This window comes from Giraffa tippelskirchi, chromosome 2 (assembly GCF_054371585.1).
Source record: "Giraffa tippelskirchi isolate mGirTip1 chromosome 2, T2T-mGirTip1v1.2.pri, whole genome shotgun sequence".
Lineage (NCBI taxonomy): Eukaryota > Metazoa > Chordata > Mammalia > Artiodactyla > Giraffidae > Giraffa > Giraffa tippelskirchi.
This window is the reverse complement of record NC_137276.1, coordinates 146444975-146468000: the sequence shown is the minus strand read 5'-3', so window position 1 is coordinate 146468000 and position 23026 is coordinate 146444975. Positions and strand designations below refer to the sequence as shown.

Genomic DNA, 23026 nt, shown 5'->3' with positions numbered 1-23026 from the left:
AGTATGTCTGTCTCAAGCAGTTTCAGTTACCGGCCTGAGATGACCCAAGGACTTCCTCCCACTAACAACCATTCGAAAAGAAGGGGGCAAAAATCCACATGCTGAAATGCCCTCTTCGGCCAATCTCCCATTTAACTGTACAAATAGAAACAGAGTAGCTAATGTTTAAATGGAACTAATGTTACATGTCAGTGTTAAAACTCAGGTTTTGTGTTTTGTTTTTTCCAAAGACTATATTAACACTGTCTATAGGTAGCAAGAGCTCAATAGTTTCATTTCACTTTTCTAGATAGCAGGCATTCATTGGTTCTTGAATGTTTAATATCAGGCAGAATTTCTGGCTCACTGTGTTTGATAGAAAGAAAAGAATTCTGGATCAAAACAGAAGGGGAATTACAAAATGAATTCCAATGAAACATGAACGAGGAAGTACATCTAAGTAGGTTTTGTTATGACTTAGCCTTCAAGGGATAGGGAAAAAAATGAAAAGCAGATATCCAACGGTTAGATGAAGACTTTTCAGCTCTCCTGTTCTGTGGTCAATCTGCCAAATGCTTTTTTTCTTCTCTAATCCCATTTTTTAATATCTCATAATTCAAATCTGATTGATCACTTAGTTACATCAGCCTAAACTCACTCACAGGCCAATTAAAACAGACTGCTTATGGTAGAGAATCAGGCTTTCAGAGAGCCATCAGCTGCTAGGTTCTAAACATTCCACTAGTCTCATTTCAAGGGCTATGATCCTCTAGGCATGGTTTGATTTTTCAAAAGGGACACATTGCTACTCAGAAGGACTTCTCAGGACACTGTGAGGAAAAAAAAGGAGTAAAAACCAGAACAATCTGACAAAAATAGAATGCCTTGTCACCCAAACCCTGAGGCAACTCACACATATGGTGCCGTATTTTAAACATGAAGAAATAGACACTGCCTGGTACCATTAGGATAGCAACTTCAAGAGAGCACATCCTTCCTGGTAAACGTCTGTGAAGCAGTGTTGTCCTAATGGAGGCTCTTACAGGATTGCTGGCAAGGCTGCACCGGGCAGTGGTGTAGGTTCTGTGGGGCATCCTCTGAGGGGCCAGGCAGGGGGCTGAGATGGTGCTCAAGGCACAGTGCTAATTGAGAGGCTCAATTAGCCTGTAGGAAGGGGACCTTTCCCTACTTGGTCCACAGGGGAGCCACATATCTGCAGTTTGTCTAGAAGGGATACATTTCCTTATCTGCAAAAAGGCACCGTATGTGCTAACAGCTTGGGAGCTAGGTAAGAAATGGGCTGGATAATGATATACCGTCCAAAAACCTGACAATGCTGAGACTAGAGGAACTGTCACTTTTAGGTTGTTATTGTTCAGTCATTCAGTCATGTCCGACTCTGCAACCCCATAGACTGCAGCATGCCAGGCTTCCCTGTCCTTCACTATCTCCCAAAGTTTGCTCAAAATCATGTCCATTGAGGCAATGATGCCATCCAACCATCTCATCCTTTGTCGTCCCCTTCTCCTCCTACCCTCCATCTTTTCCAGCATCAGGGTCTTTTCAAATGAGTTGGTCCTTCTCATCAGATGGCCAAAGTATTGGAGCTTCAACTTCAGCATCAGTCCTTCCAATGAATATTCAGAGTTGATTTCCTTTAGGATTGACTGGTTTGATCTCCTTGCTATCCAAGGAACACTCAAGATTCTCCTCTAGCACCAGCACAGTTCAAATCTCTTGAGTTCACTTTAGATCCTAAAGCCCTACCCATCTGCAACCCTGGGATACTGGAGCTTTTGGAAAAAGCCAACTCTTTTGAGATTTGATGCCAGCTCTAGGTTTCCTTCAGGAGAGGGTAGGAGTATAGAGAAGAGGGGGAAGGGCTGACATGTTTCATGTCTAAACTTTATGACGTTTGAGGGCAGGGACTGTGTCTTATTCACTATTGTATTTTTAGTACCGTGCACGCAACAAACCTGTGTGGAAGGAATGCACTCAAAGCCATTTTATTCTTTCATCTTGCTTGTGTTTTCAGTAACAGAGAGATGGTTAAACCTATCTTTATTTATTTTTTTAATATCCACAAAATTCAATCCTATGTTAATCTGGCAAATAAGGCACCTATCTGAACATTTTTTCAAAATCTTTTAAAGGATCATAGGACCTTAGAGCTAAAAGTGTCTTAGTCTAATCTGCTTAGTTGCAATAAACGCAGCAGAGGTCTAGAGAGTTTAAGTGGCTTGTGGTTGATTTCATAACCAGTTGGAGGCAAAGCCAGAACTGGAGCTCAAAACAACAGATCCCCAAATCCAAAGTCTTTCTCCAAGATCTCTTGCTCTGAGACTAAGATATCAGGCACATATAAGCCTCTAACACAAGTGTTGTCTGCTATGTTAGGCACTGTCAGCCTCCCATGCTGAGAAGGTCGCACCTTTGCAAGCACCATCCCCATTTTCCTAGTGCTAACTCTGACACTACACAATCAGCTGTATGTTTGTGTACTCTACACACTACTGGACTCAAAAGTGAGTAATCAGACAGCAATCTTAAAACATTTACATAAATGGGCCCCAAAGAAAATACCTACTAGTCTGTCACTTTCAATTTCTTTGTGAAATGAGCCATGGAACTTTAAAAAACGATCACTTCAACACTGCAGAGCACGTAAACTTGTCATACACCATCCTCTAACATTGGAAGGATTAGTTCAGAGCAGTAATAAACTGGGAAGCCCCCATGGAGTCATAGGAAAGTGGTCTGGTTTTGCAAACATCATGTATCAGAGACACTGAGGAGACCCACCATAAAGTAGCCAGGATGAAACAAGTGTCATTCCTTTCTTGGGCAAAGTATTCCAGTGACTGCTGCAGAACAAGGTAGAAATTGTTCCTAAAGAATGCTGGATTCCAGACAACCAGGGAACAACATTTAAAAGGGTAATTTTGTCTAGGGAGGAAGTACAGATTTTTTGATCTCCATTTCTAATAACTGGAATGGTACGTGTGTCTGGTAACTCAAAAGGGAAGATCATTATAATAGATAGAACATTTTAGTCAAATAATTACAACCCATCCCTTACTCAGGCAAAGGAACCAACTGGTTGGGTGTGGTAGGAAAGTGAAAATTCAGAATCTCAATCACATGGGGTCACACAGGAATTTCTGGCACTAGATGAACTTGAAAAATATAATAAAGAAAAAATCTACAACAGGCAACAGATTTATGGGCTCAAAATGCCCCTTTGCCCTTAAAAAGACTTCTGGAAATAGATTTTCATTATATTTTGGACAACATGATGTTCTATCTTTTGTATCTAGAAAGTTCAAACTAGACGAAATAGCTATGAAAGAAAATAACTATTATATGTTTATGTCTCTTGTTTCTATGCAATATTTTCTCAACTGAGAATATTTCATGCCTGGTATTGATTACCATTTCATATCTATTGAGTGCCAGTGTTAAAGATGCTGCATTGAAGACATGATGAAAACTAACTAAACTGGCAAAATGGAGTTGAGGGTAGGCAGTTATTCAATGAGCTTGTGCAGCTTTCTAAAACTCGAAGCGTTTCCATCAGCAGGGTTCTATACATAAAAGAATTTTTATAAATGTCTAAGATTATGGAAGAGAAAAGAAGGGAAGGACCTGAAAGAAAACCCTGTAAACAGCTGTCTAGAACTGAGTTGATATGGTTTAAACTCTAAACCATACCATCCAGCTTAAAATAATCAAGAATGTTAAGGGAGGAGTACTAACAAATGATTCTTTAAAGATAAAGTTGGTTCCCTATTTCAGCAACAAAATATAGTAGCGTTGGATTATAACCAAAAATACAAAACACATAATCATATATACATACTGATATTAAATTTTAAAACATTAAATAATGAATGAATGGAGGAAAATAGACAAATCTCCCTTGCAGAAGAATTTCAAATAATTTTCATAGGTACTTTACCCTTAAGGAGGTTGAGCATAATTCCCCATTCACTCCTTAAGTATGAGTTGTGCACAGTAACTTCCTTCCAAAGGAACAAAGAGTATACACTGTGAAAGAAGGGAGGTTGGGGTGGGGAGAAAAACTTTACAGTGGAGAGATCTGGCAAACACTACCTCCATCAGTTAATTAAGGCAAACACCAGTGATAAGTCACATTCACACCATGTACCCTTGATAAGATGTAATGAGTATATAATGTATTATTCTCTGTGTGTTTTGCTTGTTTCTTTTGTTCTTATTTTTGCACAAAACTCATAACTCTAGTCTACTCATGAGGAAAACAAATACATCCCAATTGAGGAATATTCTACAAAATCCATAGTAGGACTTTCCAAAAGTGTCAAGATCTTTAAAAACCAGAAAAGCTTTTTTTAAAAAAAAAACAAATTGTCACAGTCAAAGGAGCCTAAGGAAACATGATTTCTGAATGCAATCTGGTGTCCTGGATGGGACTGTGGAAGGGGAGAAGGACATCAAGGAAAAACTAAGGACACAGCATGGACTTTAGTTAAAAGTAATGTATCAACATGGGTTCAAGTATGCCATAGTAATGTCACATTCTAACAACAGGGGAAACTGGGCCATGGAAACTCCCTGGACTATATTTCTGTTTTTTTCTGTATTTTTCTAAAATAACTCTAAAATAAACATTTATTTAAAAAAATAAAACGGAAGTTGGTTTTGGCAAAAAGAACAATAGAAGAGGTGAGGAGATAGAAGTTAACAGTCAAAAAGTAGGAGCTCTCAACCCAGTGGAGCCTGATGTGTCAGCATTAAGAAAAACACAGTCAAAATTCACCTCTAAATGCGAAGGAGAACTGTTTAAAACAATGCATTAAGAAAAGTGGGGAGGTATTCATAAGCACAATGAACACCTTGCCTGAACAGGAGCAAAAAAATAAGCCGCTGTGGGAGGGCAAACAGGCCAGGGTCACAGACACATTTTGTGGTAGCATCTAAAATGAGACAAAGCAGCCAATGAGAGGAAATAGGGCCCGAGTTAGCCACAAGAACTCCTATGTTATGTGTTCTCCCTAGTGTTTCTAATTAGGAGGAACAGTTAAACTCTTTTTCTACAAAATTATCACGTTGACATTTTTTGTCACTTTTACAAAGGTTTTGATGTCTCAATACAGACAGCCCCTGCTTCTCACTATTTTGAATTTTGCCTTGTAGGAAAGAACCTGAAAATGTCTTGCAGCACTGGATCTGACCACCCTTCCATTTCAGCAGCAGGTTCTTAATTTGGAGGGACTGAATCATCCATTTCTCACCTTTCTCACCAGCTGAGTATTTTTAACTTACTGTCAGCTATGGAGTGAACATAGTCTATGAGAGAAAAGATAGCCCATTTTTCACTTTTCCACTTTTGGCTGCTGAATCCAGGAACGCATCACAGCAAAAAGGAGGGTCTTTTATGTAAAAACAATATTGGTTTAACATTTTTTTTTCCATTTTGTTAAGTACCTAAAATGACTCCCTACTACTGACAGGATCCATTTCTTACCTAGAGGCAGCTTTTCTGCATGCTGAGAAGTACAGAAACTGTGGGCAGCAGCCTTGAGCTCCCCAGTGGCTCTAGGGATAGGAAGGTCATGGGGATGCATCCAGTTCCCCATACTAGAAGGACGTGCCCTGGAAGTTGAGCCTCTGTGGACCTGTTCTCCTTGACCTCCAGGTTCTGGAATGGGAAAGAGACAAATCTTGAAGTATTGCTCAAGAGCCACTGGACACACTGATACTCAGAAACTCAACTTCATGAAAACAATTTCAACATCTAAAAGAAACAGTTGGGGTTCTTTTAGATTCTTAGGTCTAAACTGAGAAAATGAAAGTAGGGAGAGGCCAAACAAAGCAAAAGTTTGAATAAAAAGAGAGTGGCATTTTCTCATCATCCGTTTAAGCAGATAAAATGGCAATTAAAAACACTTAAGCATGGCTTTTGTTTCTCATTTTGTTTGTTTGCATGACAGATAAAGAATAGATTTCATGGTCAGGGACAGAAAGGCATATGGCAATGACTGGGTATTGCAGAATGATGAAATTCAGTTCTGTATGGTGCAATGAAGAACAGAAGGAATATATTTTACCTTGGGAACAAAAAGGCCAGGAGAAATATCAGAGCCAAAGAAGACAATGATGAACAGAGAAGCAGGCTGAGCACATACTCCATGCCCCAAAGTGTGGGCACAAAGAAGATGAGGGAATTTAAGATGAGAAAAGGTTACCTATAAAAGGTGACCAGAGTGAGGTGCTAAAGGTGGGGAGGCTTAAAGACAAGTGTTTGGGTAAAAGTGTGCATAGTCCACACAGAAGGAAATAGTGAAACTGTTTGAAGAAAAGCCCAAAGTATCTGGTTTGTCCTCAGAGACTTTGGAGAGATACTGGATAAACGAGTCAAACCCAAGTCCATTAAAAATAAAAAAAAAAAAAAAAGTAAATAATCATAGCAAACACTTCTATAGCAACTGCTCTATGCCAGACACATGCAAACATATTAACTCAATAATCCTGTGAGGCAGGGACTTAGTTGTCCTACTTTACAAATGCAGAAACTGAGACACGAAGGGGTCAGGTGACTTACCCGCGGTTACACTGGTGATCACAGCCACCATCAGACAAGAGCTGCCTGCCACCTGCAAAGAACATGCATACTCACCTGAGAATTGTGTCACCATCTAAAATAATTGTTTCAAAGTGAACTGTTTGGAACCACTGTATTTCTCTTATATTTGTTCTTTCACTCAATGGTGCTACAAATATCTACTGAATGCACTCTATGCACCAAGCACTGTTACAGGTTTTGGGGGTAAGAAACAAAATATCCATGCCTTTCTGAGCATACGCTTTAGTGAGGGACAACAGATAAATAATATCCATGAGAATGATATAGTATACTATATGGTAATAAGTATAGCAGAGTCAGGCTTCCCTGTGGCTCAGTGGTAAAGAATCCACCTGCCAATGCAGGAGAGGTGGGTTTGATCTCTGGGTCAGGAAGATCCCCTGGAGAAAGAAATTGCAACCCAGTCCAGTATTCTTGCCTGGAAAATCCCATGAACAGAGGAGCCTGGCCGGCTACTGTCCATGGTGTCACAAAAGAGTCAAATACAACTTAGCGACTAAACCACAATAATTCCAAGCAGAGGGATCAGCAGCTGTGAATACCCTCAGGCCAGAATGGCACAAAATGTCCAGGGGGATTTTGTAGCTAGAATGGATTTATCTCTGGTTAAGTCCCTAGGCCAAGCTTTAAAGTGTCTTTTACTCCATAAAAACGTGAAGTATAAGTGGTCTCTAAATTACATATACTTCACACACTGTTCGCCAGGATTCCCTTCACATATCATTCTTCCAGAAATAACTTGAAGGCCACCAGCTCCTCCCAGAGTCTTCTTTTATCTCTTGTTAGAAGTGGTGCATGCCTTTTCTGAATTCCTTATGTTATGTTCCATTTCCCACCTTGCTTCTGATTCGAGTTGCTTTTCTATCTTATCTTCTCTCTAAATAGTACATTTGCTGAGGGCAGGAAATGGACCTGGTTAACTGTTTCATTCTCTAGAGTTTAGCCTTGCTCAGAATTAGAATTCAACAAACATTTGAGAAGGTTTGAGTGTGTGTTTCTATCAAATTAAGCTCCAAATTAGAATATCATTAATTTCACATCTGTGTTTTACTATAATGATGGAAACATAGTGTTAACCATACTTTCTTGAATTTTTAATATTCACAAAGGTGTTTACCAAACTACTGCAACTCATCAACATGTTAAGTTACAGCTAATATTTTAAGCTCCAATGATCTTAAAGAGTAACACATTTTTCCCACACAACCATAAAAGAAAAAGATTAGTTTCAACAACTTTGTTGTAAATAAATAAAAATGGCAGACTTCAAAATATCTTTGCTTATGTAATCAAAAAAAAATTAAGAATAACATGTTTAAATATCTCAAGTAGATAAAACATGTAAAAACTAAACCAAATTTTCTTTTTCTTTATTATCATTATTATTTTTTTGTCTAATTTGGCATTGACTAGTGGCTTATGCCATACTACTTCCTGACTGAAAAATCAATTACACAAGATGTCTTTTTGTAAGGAAATACAAAAATCTGACATACGGTTGTTAAGATACTATAGCCAATAAGTCACCATCAAACTGCTTTCAAAAACTGAGATGTAGAGAAAAATGTAAGAAGAGTGCTACACAATTTAAAAGAATTTGCACTGAATTTCTCTCTATTCGTCTGGTGTAGAAAGTAGCCTAAAGTGTCCTATAACCCCCCAAAAAAGTCATATAACCAATTTGAAGTTGACCAAGCAGACATTTCAGTTCCATGATTATTCTTACTCTTAAGAGTAAGAAATAATGAGGGAAATCATGAGAGAAAAAAGCCTCTTTATTTGGGGAGTACAACCTTCTTATTTGGGATTATTTCCCCCTTTTGTGCTTTCTCTCTGTGAGGTGATCTGAGGTGACTCTAGGCTGGGGTCCATGGCCTCTGTGGAGGAGACTCCTTTGAGGAAGCTGGCCCCTGGCTTGAGGAAGACTATTCCATATACCCCAATCTAATCTGCAGTTGGATGGTAGATGATCACTGCTGATGCTTGGACTGGACAGCCCAGTGTCCACACACTCACAGGACTCTGTCTTATTGTAGAAGGACTGAGAGGGGAAGGCAGAGGCAGAGTTCTAGATGTTAGACCCTAGAAACCGCTCAGCCCCAAGGAAACATAATTTAACACTTTGTGCCATCCTAGGTTTCAAAATATGAGCCCTAAGTAGAAATTATTTCCCCCTTTCCCTTTCCCTCTTCCTAATCCATAATTGTCTTTCCTTCCAAATCATAACAGCATGATTTCCTTAATTGTCTTGGATACAACTTTTTCCCCAAAGCCAAAGCTAGCTGTTATTCTCACCATCCACAGTAAGAATTTCCAGAGTACCTACCATGTGACTCACTGCTAAATTTGGAAGATTTATGCTAAGCAAGACAAATATGGTTCTTGTACTCATTAAGGATAGCAGGAAAACATGAGTGCCCAAAAGTACAGGGAGCAATGACCTTTGATCAGCTTGATACAAGAATGTATCACACAATGAAAGATACAGGTAAGCACTGATAGAAAATGAGGTCCTCAGGGCTATGTCAGATCACATGGGGAGGCCTTTCAAGCTCCACCACCAACAGTCACCACCATCACCCCACCTCTACCCCAATTCCAATGCTAACCTTTCCAGGTCCTCTCCCAACCAAGGTAATGTCAACATTTGTAAATTTCTTCTCAGCAATCCTTTCCTCCACCCTCCCACCCCATCCCAGTAGTCTATAGTGGGTAAGCGGGGCTGCACTGGGAAAATAGGGTACTTTTTTCCAAAGTTCATTCATGAAATTAGTATAGGCAGGCACCCAAGGCAAACAAATAAACAAACAAAACTCCTGGAGATTCTGAAGATTTGGCTTTGACTGTCAAAACTCAAATCCCGCAAGACTCAGAACAAGCATTTATAAAATGGGAAAACTTTAACACGGAACTGGACACCCAAAGAGCAGTACTGGGACCACTTGGGGAAGAGCTAAAAGTCTGAGGGGCTCATGTGCCAGGAGAACCTGACGACTCACTGGGCACACTGCCCTCTCTCTGGATTGACACTTGGGAGCCACAGTTGTGTCCACACCGGAAGTCACAGGTGAGAGCAGGGATCTCAGAGCAGAAGAGGCTTTGAGATTTCCTGGCTTCCCACAGTGTGTTTCAGACACTTCACAGCTCACAGAAAAGCTCTGTGTGCAACATGGACTGTACGTTTCCCAGGGCTGAAGGGAGAAAACACATGGCAGACCCCCCCGGTCAGTCCCCAAAGTAATGTCTTCCACAGTGCAGTACATGGAAAACAGCCAGGAGTTTCAGGGGAGGGATACCCCCACCCCCACCCCCACATGCCAAAAAATGAGTTATAGAAGTGGCTGAGGGAGGTGATGACTCATGTTACTGGGGCAAAGGATACAGACGGCATAAACCCAGCATTTGTTACAAATGCAATATCCATAACAATTTCTACTAGAGTCACTAATAGGAGAGTTAGAAACTAAATAATATTTGTATCCATACCATCAGAGGCAATATCACATCTAAATTCACTGCATTTGCCACAGGGAGTTTGTAGAGAGTAGTTCTTTGGGAGAGCAAAGAGCAAATGGAAGGAGACTCCACTGAGAGGACCAGAACCGTCAGAGGAAGACAGAAAACCTGATGACCCTTCCTATGCCACAATAATCTGCCAGCGATTAAGGGAAAGCAAAAGGAAAAGGAGGAAAATTCTGATTAGACTGAATCTTAAACCAAAAGAAACAAAGATTTAAACTAGAAGGGAATGTTGTCGAAGTGACAACAGAAAATTTTTAATTAAAAGCAGAGACAGAAACTCCAGGGTAAATTTCAGATATAAAGAAAAGTTTTGGCTTTGCATTTTTTTGTGAGTGTGGCACCAAAGAACAGATACTTCCCAACAAATTTATTAACAGCACATGGCAGGAACAGAGACACACCATAAATCTAAATTATCTTCTTTCTCAACACTGGAAAAATCATGCTAAACTTATAAACAAAGTTAGTAATGGGCAACCAACTGAAGATCATAATAAGAAACTACAGCAATTAATTAATTCCGCCAAAGACCACTGCATGGTTTTTCTCTTTGCAACATTTTGTTACAAATGAATAATCCATAGCAATTTCTAACAGAGTTACTAAAAGGAGAGTTAGAAACTAATTAATAATTGTGTCCACTCCAGAAGAAGCACTATCACATATCTATTCACTGGACTTGCCCTGGGGAAGCATATAGACACAGTGGTTAGAGCATGGGCTCTGGAGTCAGGGAATGTGACTTCTAATTCCAACTCTGCACTGATACACACAATGACATGTGTGAATCTCAAATGCATCAATTACAATAAGTGAAAAAAGTCAAATACAAAAGACTATGTACCATGTGTGCTAAGTCACTTCAGTCGTGTCCAACTCTCTGCGACCCTATGGACTGTAGCCCTCCTGACTCCTCTGTCCACGGGATTCTCCCAGGCAAGAATACTGGAGTGGGTAGCCATGACCTTCTCCAGGGGATCTTCCCAACCCAAAGATCAAACCCACATCTCTTACATCTCCTGCATTGGCAGGTAGGTTCTTTACCAGTAGCACCATCTGGTAAGCCCTATATACTGTGTGATTATTTCATCTAAATGACATTTTGGAAAAGGCAGGTTTATAAGAGCAGAACAGATCAGTGGTTGCTAGACCTGAAGGCAAGAGTAAGGGTTGACTAGAAAGAGTCTGAAGAATTTTCAGGGGGAATGGGAAAATTCTATATCCACAAGCCACTTGTCATTTGTCAAAACTCATATAAATGTATGTCAAAGAAAGTGGAGTCATGTATGGATTTGAGAGTTGGACCATAAGGAAGGCTGAATGCCAAAGAATTGATGCTTTTGAATTGTGATGCTGGAGAAGACTATTGAGAGTCCCTTGGACTGCAAGGAGATCAAATCATCAGTCCTAAAAGAAATCAACCCTGAATATTCACTGGAAGGACTGATGCCGAAGCTAACTTCTAACACTTTGGCCACCTGATGTGAAGAACCAACTCAGTGAAAAAAAAAACCCTAATGCTGGCAAAAAGGTCAGGAGGGCATTGACAGAGGATAAGATGGTTGGATGGCACCACCGACTCAATGTAAATGAGTTTGAGCAAGCTCCGGGACATAGTGAAGGACAGGGAAGCCTGGCATGCTGCAGTCCATGGGGTCACAAAGAGCTGGACATGACTTAACCACTGAACAATAAGAAAGAGAGTGAGTTTTACTCTATGTAAATTTAAAAATAGGTGCTTTCTTTAAAAAAAAAAAAAAATCCCCATTTTGCCATTAAATGGCTGTTGCCCCAGTTACCAAATCTTTTTGTGCTTCAGTTCTTTACTTCAAAAGATTAACAGAAGCACCTTCTACACAGCAGCACTATAAGGATTAAATGAGGTAGTATGAATAAAATATTGAGTTAACCAAAAAAGTTTGTTCAGGTTTTAGATCTATGGAAAAAACCAAAACGAACTTCTTGGCCAACCCAGTACTTAGAGTGTGTCACACTGGAAAGCCTTGGTAAGTAATCATCGTCACCATCATCACCATCACTATCATCACCGTCGTCATACCTGACCTGCGCTGGATCTAGTAGATTCTGTGATGCTCTGCCAAGATCCCTCTTCACCCATGCACGGACCAGTCCCCTAGGTGCTGAGAATATTGGATGCTATACCCTCCAGCTGCTTTCCTCACTAGAAACTGTCCTCCAGTACAAGCCTGTCAGCCAGTCATCAGCTACCTGTGGTCCCCAGGTGTAATCTTGGGTTGATATACAGCTACAAAGGCCAACCCCCTTTCTCAAAATTTGGGACAATTCTGAAGGGCCGTCTCAACTCCAAAACTTTCAGTAGGATTGACTTTGGCCTCAACTACAACCACATAGTGGGTCAAACACTGCTCAGCTGTGACATCTTCTTCACAGTCAGTAAAGAAAATAAGTGTACAGACTCTGGAGCCAGACCGCCTGGGTTCATTTCCTGACTTGGCTATCACCATGGGACCTTGGAAGTCACTTACCTCCTCTGTGGCTAAGTTTCCTCATGGGGTTCTGGCAAGGATAAAACAAGCTAATGCATGCAGCAGCACTTTGAACAGTACCTGGCACATAGCAAACACTGAATTAACTGCTGTTACTACCCAGCTCCCAAGGATCCAGCCTTCATCTGAATCTCTGTGACCTTTACTGTCTGATCATTTTCTCTTAGCTTATTTCAAAACATTACTTATATATATATTTTTTATTTTTTGTGTGCTTTTTTGCTTTTAAAATGTAAACCCATGTCTGATTTATGTCAATGTATGGCAAAAACCACTACAATATTGTAAAGTAATTAGCCCCCAACTAAAATAAATAAATTTATTTAAAAAAAATAAAATTTATTTTAGAGAATAATTACTTCTCAATATTGTGACAGTTTTTGCCATACATGTTATTTACATTTTTAATCCAAATTCATGTTTTATGTTGTTTCATCTCAACTAAAAATATTAGTCCTATATTTTTCAGTTCACAAGATAGGAATTCAGAGAAATGATACGATCTGCCTAAGACCACACAGTCAGACAGTGTGACGCCAATTTTTCCTCAGAATGTGGGTTTTTCAAATTATACCTCACTAGTTATATAAGTAGCTGTTGTAAAACCTGCTCCATATATATATTTAAGTGTATGTGCTATATAAAATACAGATCTCAATGAGGAGACAGTCATTATGTAAAAGTTGAAAAATATTAAAGCATGATTGTTCAACAGTCTCTCCCTAATACTGCAAAGCCTACTACATTTCCAACAGATCATTGGTTGTCTGGTCTCTGAATATTTTCAGTGACAAGGAGCTCATACTTCCCAACACAGCTTGGTTTTGTGATGCTCTCTCCATTGGTAGGGAGCTATCTATATTAAGCCGCTTTGACTAACTACTACTTTGCTTCATTTGTCTTAGCTTTGCCTCAGGAGCCACACCAAATAAAATAAATCCTTCATCCATGTACTACCCCTCCAAATACTTTAAAACAGTTATTACAGTCCTATTCTTGTTTTCAAGCTCAATAATGCAGATATCTTTCCCCAACCCTCCCACCACAAAGTTTTCAGCCACCTTTCCATCCTATGCACGTTCCTCTGGACACGCTCCAGTTTTCCAACATCCTGAAATATAATGCCTAAATCCAAACATAGATTCCCATCTCCGAATTGAGCAAATCAGAAAAAAAAAAAAAAAAGACACTAAAACCCACATCGATATAAATACTATGCTTTCATCAATTCAGTCAAGAAATCCCACTATTTTTTGGAAGTCATGTCATCCTGGGGACTCATGTGAATTTACTTTCAGTTAGACTCACCAATGTTCATTCCAAATCTCTTTCCTGTTCCCACTCGATCCTATCACTATGCTGTTTCATTGTGATCATCCACATAAAATTTTTCTGGTTAGATGTAACTCATTATTTCAATATTCCAGGAACATTTTGTTAACTAATTTTCATGTTAATATTAACTTCATCCCAGCAGCCTGCCATTGAGGCAAAACATTTATGAAAACAATGGTCTGCAAATAATGGCAATAACAGAGCCCTCTCTCAAGCACACTATTGGCAATTTATGCCTCCTTGAGGTTCTGTGTTACAAATCTCACTCAGCACTATGATCCAATCTATATCCCTCCATGCTGTTCTCAGAAATGGCCATGAGAGACTTAATCAGATGCTGGACAAAATCTTAGCGTGCGACATTTACGTCATTCCTGTAATTTCCTGATCTATCGACTCTCTTCTGTTGTCTTGCAAATATTTCCAGCTCAAAGGAAAAATGTATTGAATATTATGCTAAAGGGCAAACAATGACCTTTGGGTGAAATTCACAAGATCTTCTGAAGACTGGCCCTGAGGACTATGAACTATCCAGAGAGAAGACACAGCCTGTGCATAGGGGTTTATGAGAACAGGACACATTTGAAAAACTAAAACAAGTCATATGTTAGAAGGGAAAAGGTACAAGAGAAGAGAGAAGAGGTTTGAGGATGGAAGGAGAGAAGAGGGGCCAGACCTTGTAAGTCAGGTTAGGAATTTGGACTGTATCCTGAGGGTAATGGGGAGCCACTGATCGATGTTAACATGAGGGTGACATGATTGAATTTACATTTTACAAAGATCACAGGTGAAGCTGTTCTGCGGACCTCTGGTTTCACAGAGAAGTGGGAATAGTCAACCTCTAGGGTCTCAAGGCAAGGAGCCTGTAGCTCTATCAATGAGCTAATCAGGAAGCCCAAAGGAGAATTAGCTTCTTCTTGGAGGATGCATGCTTCCCCTGTGCTCATATAATTATCTAGACTCCTCACTCCCACTGGGTGAGGCTGTGTGTGTGTGTGTGTGTGTGTGTGTGTGTGTGTGTGTGTGTGTGTGATGGGGGAAGGAGGGGAGTAGGGGATGGCTTACATCACAATATTCAAGCACCCTTGCAATGTCACTGCAGCGTTAAGTTCTCATGGTCACTGAAGGTTCTTCCAACTCAGCAAGCCAGGCTGCTAAGAGCTTCAAGGATCAGAGAGCTGAATTCACAAGCTGCAAAGTATACAAGCACCAACTACCAATATTGAAAGAACGAAGGAAGTGACAAAGGGTTGACAGATACTTGATTAAAATGTCATTTTTACCAAGCATCCTGCTATCAAAAATATGTAACAGATGATTAGGTGGTAAATTCAGAATTTCTTATGTCACTTGTTAAGAAAAGTCATCCATAACTTGTAAACAAGGACAAGAGTATAAGTGCACATTGTTTCAAAGTCATACTGAAATGGTGTTTAACAGGCCCTTTTGGTCTGGGATTACTTAATTTCCTAAAATAATCTACCATGGTGAGATGTTGATATTTAAAATCTAAATTAAAGGCCTAGGTTCTATGAAGTTACATGTTACTTGTAGCCCCGTATCTGGACGGAAGCAATAATTTCTGTCTGAGAGGAAAATAACCTCAAATGTTACAGTTTCTTAGACTGTTGATGACTCACAGTTTAATTCTAATGCAGCAGTCTAACTTAACATTCCCTTATTACATTGCCTACAAACAACCAGCTCCTCACATGCTCTTTGAAGCAGCTTTATGATTTTACTGTCTTTCTCATTAATTAATGAGCTAGATAATATCTTTGGCATATGATCATTCTATATTTGCATGAAAGTCATGTTTTAATTTTTTAAAAATTATACTTTGACATTCTGAGCAGCAAACATTTTAGTTGAATTCTTCACTGAACCTAGTTTCACTGCTGGATTTTAAATCTGATTGTTGGGGGTGACCTTTTGTTCACTATGGGTCTTTCCTCTATTTTGTTCATCTTGAAATAGTAATTTCAAGTAAACTAATATTGGGTAGACTTTTACATCTTCATTTCTGTCATCTAAGGAAAGACACAACTTATTCGAGAGAGTATTTATACCTGGGGGCAGAAGGAAAGTAAATACATATCTTTTCTTTTTGACCACTTTCTTTCTTCATTTTTTTACTGCTAAAAATTCTCCCAAGGCAAAGAAAAATATATTTTATGGAAACGTCTTCGAAGCTATGAGAAAATTCTTGTCTATTTGAACGAATGGTATATACATTAAAACCGACTCAAAATGCCCCTTTCTGCTTTGTCATCGTGGCAGGGTCTGCAGTCATCCTTATTAGTTAGTCCTACAGAGTTCTTATGCTTAGGGGTTTCCACCTGATACAATAAATATTCATGAAAGCAGGTGCTGGTACAAGACTATTCGTTCAGTGTTGGTTTTTTACAGATACATGAAAAACAGCAAGAAAAATAAAAGACTGAATTATGGAAAATCTTCTCAAAATCTACCAGCTGAAAGAGTCTAAACCTTTTGCTTCATTTCCTGAGGAGATTATGCTGTCCAATTAAAATAAAGTGTGGTATATGTATTTATGACCACCACCTGAATTTTCCATGTACTCTGAGCCTGCTGTTTCTCCTCCATGTAAAAAACCATTTATCCCCCAACGACCATATAAAAAGTATAGAGAGGAAATGAGCAACCCTGGTTCAGTACCATCATGCTAATTTACAGTTAAATTGCTCTTTTTGTCGAACATCCTTTGGAATCACTTGGTCTTCTTAAAGCCTGTTATTTGGGTTCATATGGCTTTTACAAAATATGATATTGGTTTTAATAACCCAGATTTGCAATGATTTTGATTGTTAGCATAAATTTCATCTCCTTTGATGCCGGAAGCATGTCTTGCTTCAAAACCATTCAACCAATAAATTTTATGCTGTTCTGTTTCTGGCTTTTACTGGACCTGACAACTTGAGTTACTACCATCAATGTACACTATGATACCAAGTATGGTTCTCAAACATGGGTACACAGAGGTTGCCTGTTAATACTGCAGCAGGAGCCTTTTTTTATTACACTGGTTTCTGAAAATACTTCTGATGTATACTGCTAAGCCAAAGAGCCTCCCGCAGCTGCAGCTCTAGTCAAATCCAGGGTGGATGTTTGACAGCAGCTGTCTGAGTTGCCGTGACAGCACCCACGGATGGCTTGCCAGGCTGGAGCAATGCTCTCAGTAGCAGCAGATGGAAGGCATGGAGGGGGCTGGGCTCCACAAATCCCTGAGTCAGAATTAGCCTGTGGAGAGTACGTACCCTGTGCCCCACCCCCCGCAGCCCAAGGGCTAAGCGGGTAATGGAGGGAAAAGGCTGAAAAGGGACTGACTGCCTGGCAATTAGTAAATGAGCTGTCTGAAAATCATTTGTATTGCAAAGAGAAACAGTTTTCTTTCCTCTTGATTTTCTGTGATTTCATTTATTTACTTAATTACTTAAGCCCCACCTCATTTCAAAAATGATAGGGGGAGGCTCGGAGTGATTTAAGCAGAGCTCCACGGAACATGCACCCAGGAAACAATTTGCTTCTCACTGTTCCAAGTCTGTTTTTAGCTTCCAAACAATTAAGCAGGAGCCCCATAAGCTCTCCCAGGCTGAGCCTGCACCCACAGCAACCATCAATTGGCAGTTAGGGGGAGGGAGAATGAACAGAAAGTGAGTTAACCTTTTCCAGCCCCAGACAACAACTTCATTTCAACGAAGATCCAGGAAGAGCTAAAAGAGGTGGAGATTCCACAGTCCTTTCAAATTCACCCTTCTTCCTTGTGACTCCTGCCCTCTCAGTTCATCTGGAAGGAAAGGCTGAGGACCAGGCTTCTCTCTAGAGCAGCTTACCATTCTTACTAAGTCAATTAGGAGAGAAGCAGAAGGTGTGGTCAAAGCAAGCATCATATCCAGCTGCACACGTTTAAGGCACTGGTTGGAAGGGGTTAATTATTTCCTGTGGATGAACCTAAAGGGAGTAAATTGCCTGCTCAGAGAGCACAGAGTACAATGCACAAATAGAAGGTCATTTGGGTCAATAGCTATCATGAATCTAAGAGGAAGGTGGGTGAAGGGAGAGCTGTTCTGAAGCTGTAGAAGAGATGATCTCGGTAATCAGCCAGTGTTAATTAAGACTCCTCTGTGCTAGGAGCACTGAACACAAACATGGCCAGTAATAAGGTGTGCTCCCTGTCTGTGAAGCGCTCACCATCTAGTAGATTCCAGTGCAACTGCCTTTAACTTGGGGTTGTTTTCTAGAGCCAGCGTCTATGACAAAAACTGAAATGAAAATGCTATGCAAAATTTCATTTGAAAAAAAAATCATTTAAGAAAGAGCTGGATTTTCCTCCAGTGTTAGAAATGATTATTCTTTGACTAGCTTCTTGGTGAAGCAATTCACAGTCCTGTATTCAGGTTCATAATATGTGAAAAAGTAAATATTAAACACTAGATTCTTTTATAGTATAGAGAGACAACCAACAACAAAAGCCCAAGAAACTCAATCAGCTAACGTAGGGTGAGATTCATATATCCCAATGTAAACCCACTTCCCATTTTAACAGATATATACTTTTCCAGGAGAGTTGTCACTATTGCTTTTCCTTTTTCTTGTCCTTTTGGTCTGCTCTCTTCCCTCACCTTCTTTCCATCACCTCCTCAAAATGCATAAGTTAAACCCATATATGATACAACTATCTGGACCTCACTTTAAACAATGTGAGAAGTGCTAAGGCAGAATAAAAGTTGAACCAAAATGTTGTAAAAGATGGTTTTAATGGCATATCTAGGTGTTAACCCACTCTGGCTTAATGAACTCTCCTTCATTACAAAGGAGCCCTGTGACTGAGAATGACCCAGAATCTTCCTACCTCATACATCACCTGGAAGACTGCCAAGGCCTTACTGAGGGGTGCAGGCCATCTTCTCCATCACCACGGATGTGATAGCCCACAGGATCACCACCACTGTGTGCTGGGAATCCCAGCATAATGAGTATTCAGTTATTATAATGCCATATTTAGAAAAAAAAAATCATATGTTAATTTTTAAAATCCTTTTTGGCATAATTCCAAGATGTAGATGCTTTTGATCTTCTTTATTTTAAAATCTACAATGCTATGAAAACCTCCAAGGAGCTAGTAGGAAATTCTGGCTGTAGGGTAAGAGAAATCTTCCCAGAACAAACAATCTGTGAGCTCAGCCTTGAAGGAATGGTTTGGGGAGGATTCCAGGTGGGCAGAGAAGGATATCATTACTGCAGACAGCAAGACTGGAACAAAAGTGCATAGATATTCTTCTTAATTAAAGAAGTACAATCACAAAGTCAAAGAAAACTGCTTTGACGATTCTCTTATCTCCACTTTGTCCCCACTTTGCTTGTCCCTCAATGGCAACCCACTCCAATGTTCTTGCCTGGAGAATCCCAGGGACAGGGGAGCCTTGTGGGCTGCCGTCTATGGGATCGCACAGAGTCGGACACAACTGAAGCAACTTAGCAGCAGCAGCAGCAGCAGTATCCCTCTTGTCACCTGCCAGAGGCACACATCTGCATTCCATGGTCCTTCCATTCAAGAGAAGCCCAAATTTCACAATTCCTACTATCTCATCATCCTGGTTCACATAGCAAACAGTAAAACCATGAACCTAGCTATTCAGCTAGGTGTTAAAATTAATGCCCTCACTTCTTCCATCAAAGTGTCCTCAATTTGCTGCCAAGTTAATCTCTTCCCTGTCCATAGCCCATAGCACTCTGAAACCCAAATACAACGCTTAGGCACATAACCTACCTCTTCATAATGCGCTGACCCTTGTTTGTCTCTCCTACCAGGTACAACTTCCTTTTGGCAATAACGATGTATTCAACTGAGCTGAATCAGCCTTTTCACAGATGGACTCTTTCTGTAGTAAAGTGGAGAAGAATGAGGAGATGCATTGTTTTAATTAAGTGATGACATGATGAAAATATTGACTTCAGAAACAGACTCTCTCACTAACTTTGCACTGTCCATGTTTTGAATATCCTCTATTTTCATTTTCAGAGCTGTGTCCTGGTAAAAAATGGAAAGGTTTACAACTTCAAGTGTAAAGCCACTCTGTAAAGCCTTCTGGATCTCTAATTCATTTTATTGTTGGCAAAAACTGACAAAAATGATTGTATCAAAAAATCCAGAAGTTTCTTTTGACATTGAGCTGTCTTTACAATACCACATTGTAATGACTTAAGTGAAAATCAATTTAGAACAAATGGACTAATTTTTCCTTTATAAAAACATAAAGGGATGGTGGTCCTAAGATGGTGGAAGAATAAGATGGGGAGACCATTTTCTCCCCCACAAATTCATTGAAAGATCATTTGAACACTGAGCAAATACCACAAAACAACTTCTGATCGCTGGCAGAGGACACCAGGCACCCAGAAAGGCAGCCCATTGTCTTTGAAAGGAGGTAGGACAAAATATAAAAGATAAAAAGAGAGAAAAAAGAGTTAGGGATGGAGACCCGTCCTGGGGAGGGAGTCGTAAAAGAGGAGAAGTTTCCAAACACCAGTGATGTTTGGGTATGTCAACCATCCAACGCCTAAGCGTTGTATTTGGGTTTCAGAGTGCTATGGGCTATGGACAGGGAAGAGATTAACTTGGCAGCAAATTGAGGACACTTTGATGGAAGAAGTGAGGGCATTAATTTTAACACCTAGCTGAATAGCTAGGTTCATGGTTTTACTGTTTGCTATGTGAACCAGGATGATGAGATAGTAGGAATTGTGAAATTTGGGCTTCTCTTGAATGGAAGGACCATGGAATGCAGATGTGTGCCTCTGGCAGCAGGTGACAAGAGGGATACTGCTGCTGCTGCTGCTGCTAAGTTGCTTCAGTTGTGTCCGACTCTGTGCGATCCCATAGACGGCAGCCCACAAGGCTCCCCTGTCCCTGGGATTCTCCAGGCAAGAACATTGGAGTGGGTTGCCATTGAGGGACAAACCCTCTCACCAGCGGTTCTGTAGGGAGTTTTGGAACCTCAGAGGGCAACATAACTGGGAGGGAAAAATATATAAATAAAACCCACAGATTACGTACCTAACCACAACTCCCAGTGGAGAAGTAGCCCAGACGCTCGCATCCACCATCAGCAAGTGGGAACTGAACAGGGAGGCCCGGGCTGCATTGCTTAGGGTAAGGACCAGGTCTGAATGCCCTGAGGGCAATCTGAGGGAGCTAATGTGAGATAGCAACCTAAATTGGTGGAAAGCCAGAGAGAGAAGAAAAAAAGGAGGGGGGAAGAGAGAACTTTCCCGTGAAAAGCTCTAACCTAAGGCACTGCCAGGCCCGCTCACAGAACAAAGGACTGAGCGAATACCAGAGGAGAGCTAGCTGGTGCAGACTGGCCCATCCCCCGCCAGAGGCAATGCCAGAAGGCAAGGGGCAAACTCCACCCCAGAGACGGCATCCTCTACCAAACTGCAAGCAGGCTCCCAGTTGCTAACCAAGTCTTCCTGAGATCCTGGATGGTTGACATCTGCCAGGAGGGTCACAGCCAGAGATCAGCTCCCCAGAGGAGACACACAGCACACCTGAGACAGCGCCCCCACTGCGCACCCAGGAAACTGAGCGGCCAGGACTGGGGAGGTGATAAGATGCACCGTTCCACCTAGGGAGAGTGTGCTCCCCAAGCACCTGGTTGCCTGAGCTGCTCCAACCTGGGAAGGGCACAAAATGCAGACAGAACCGAGTCTGTGCCTTTGTGGGAGTACCCGAGAACCTGAACCTGAGCAGCTTAGACCTGGGAAGTACACGCAACCCAGGGCCTGCTTTAGACAGTTCCCCTGCAGAGCAACCTGGAGCCTGAGCAATGTAGACCAGGAAAGCACACATACCATGAGTGGGGGCAAACCCAGTGTGGCCCACGCACTGCGAGCACTCCCCACACATGCCACTGATATTTGTTTGAAGTGTTCCTCCCTCCCCACAGCACAATTGAACAAGAGAGCCTAAATAAATAAATGACCACCTTTGCCCCCTTTTGTCAGAGCAGAAGTTAGATACTGAAGAGACTTGCAAACAGAGGAAGACAAAATAAACAAAGAGGGAACTGCTTTGGAAATGACAGGTGCAACAGATTAAAACCCTGTAGTTAACATTGACTACATTGGAAGGTGCCTATAGATCTTCAGAAGAAGTGTAAGCTGGAACAACAAACTATCTGAAACTGAAGTGACCCCACACTGCCCTCAACAGCTCCAGAGAAATTCCTAGATATATTTTACTATTATCATTTTTTAATTTTAATTTTTTTATTTTTAAGTTCTTCATTACTCCTTTAATTTTCATTTTTAAAACCTATTACCTTGCAAAAAAAGACCCTATTTTTAAAGCAAATTTAATATATTTTTTTATAACTTGTGATTTTTTTTTTAATATTGTATTTTTGAAAGTCTAACCTCTACTCTAGATTTTTAATCTTTGCTTTTTGGTATTTGTTATCAATTTTCTACCTTTAAGAATCCAATCTTCAGTACCCATTTTTACTTAGGAGTGTAATTACTGGCATGATTGCTCTCTCCTCTTTTGACTCTCCTTTTTCTCCCCCAGGTCACCTCTATCTCCTCCCTCCCCCTTCTCTTCTTTACTTAACTCTGTGAATCTCTTTGGGTGTTCTCGGCTGTGGAGAACACTTAGGGAACTGATCACTGGCTGGATGGGTCTCTCTCCTTTTGACTCTCCCTCCTCTCCTTCTGGTTACCTCTATCTCCTTCCTCCCTCTTCTCTTCACTATGGAACTCTGTGAACTTCTCTGAGTGTTCCAGACTGTGGAGAGCAAATAGGGAACTGATTACTGGCTAGATTGCTCTCTCCTCTTTTGATCCCCCCTCTTCTCCTCCCTTTTCTCTTCTCCATGTAACTCTGTGAACCTCTCTGGGTGTCTCTCACTGTGGAGAATCGTTTCACCATTAACCTAGATGTTTTATCATTGGTTCTGTATGGATGGAGAAGTCTTGAGGCTACTGAAAGAATAAGACTGAACGCCAGAGGCAGGAG

The 23026-nt window shown here is 40.6% G+C and overlaps 1 long non-coding RNA gene across 3 annotated transcripts in view; it reads right to left on the bottom strand.

The window, feature by feature from the left end:
* Positions 1–23026, bottom strand: part of LOC145523559 (uncharacterized) — an 880911-nt gene that overhangs the window by 472021 nt on the left and 385864 nt on the right. For 2 of the 3 annotated variants that reach the window (XR_014066705.1, XR_014066702.1), the window contains 3 exons: positions 19781–19892; positions 6563–6614; positions 5486–5659 (listed from right to left, as the gene is read on the bottom strand). This is a non-coding gene — a long non-coding RNA (uncharacterized LOC145523559). The remainder of the gene's footprint in view (positions 1–5485; positions 5660–6562; positions 6615–19780; positions 19893–23026) is intronic. The other variant, XR_014066716.1, reaches the window with a different exon arrangement.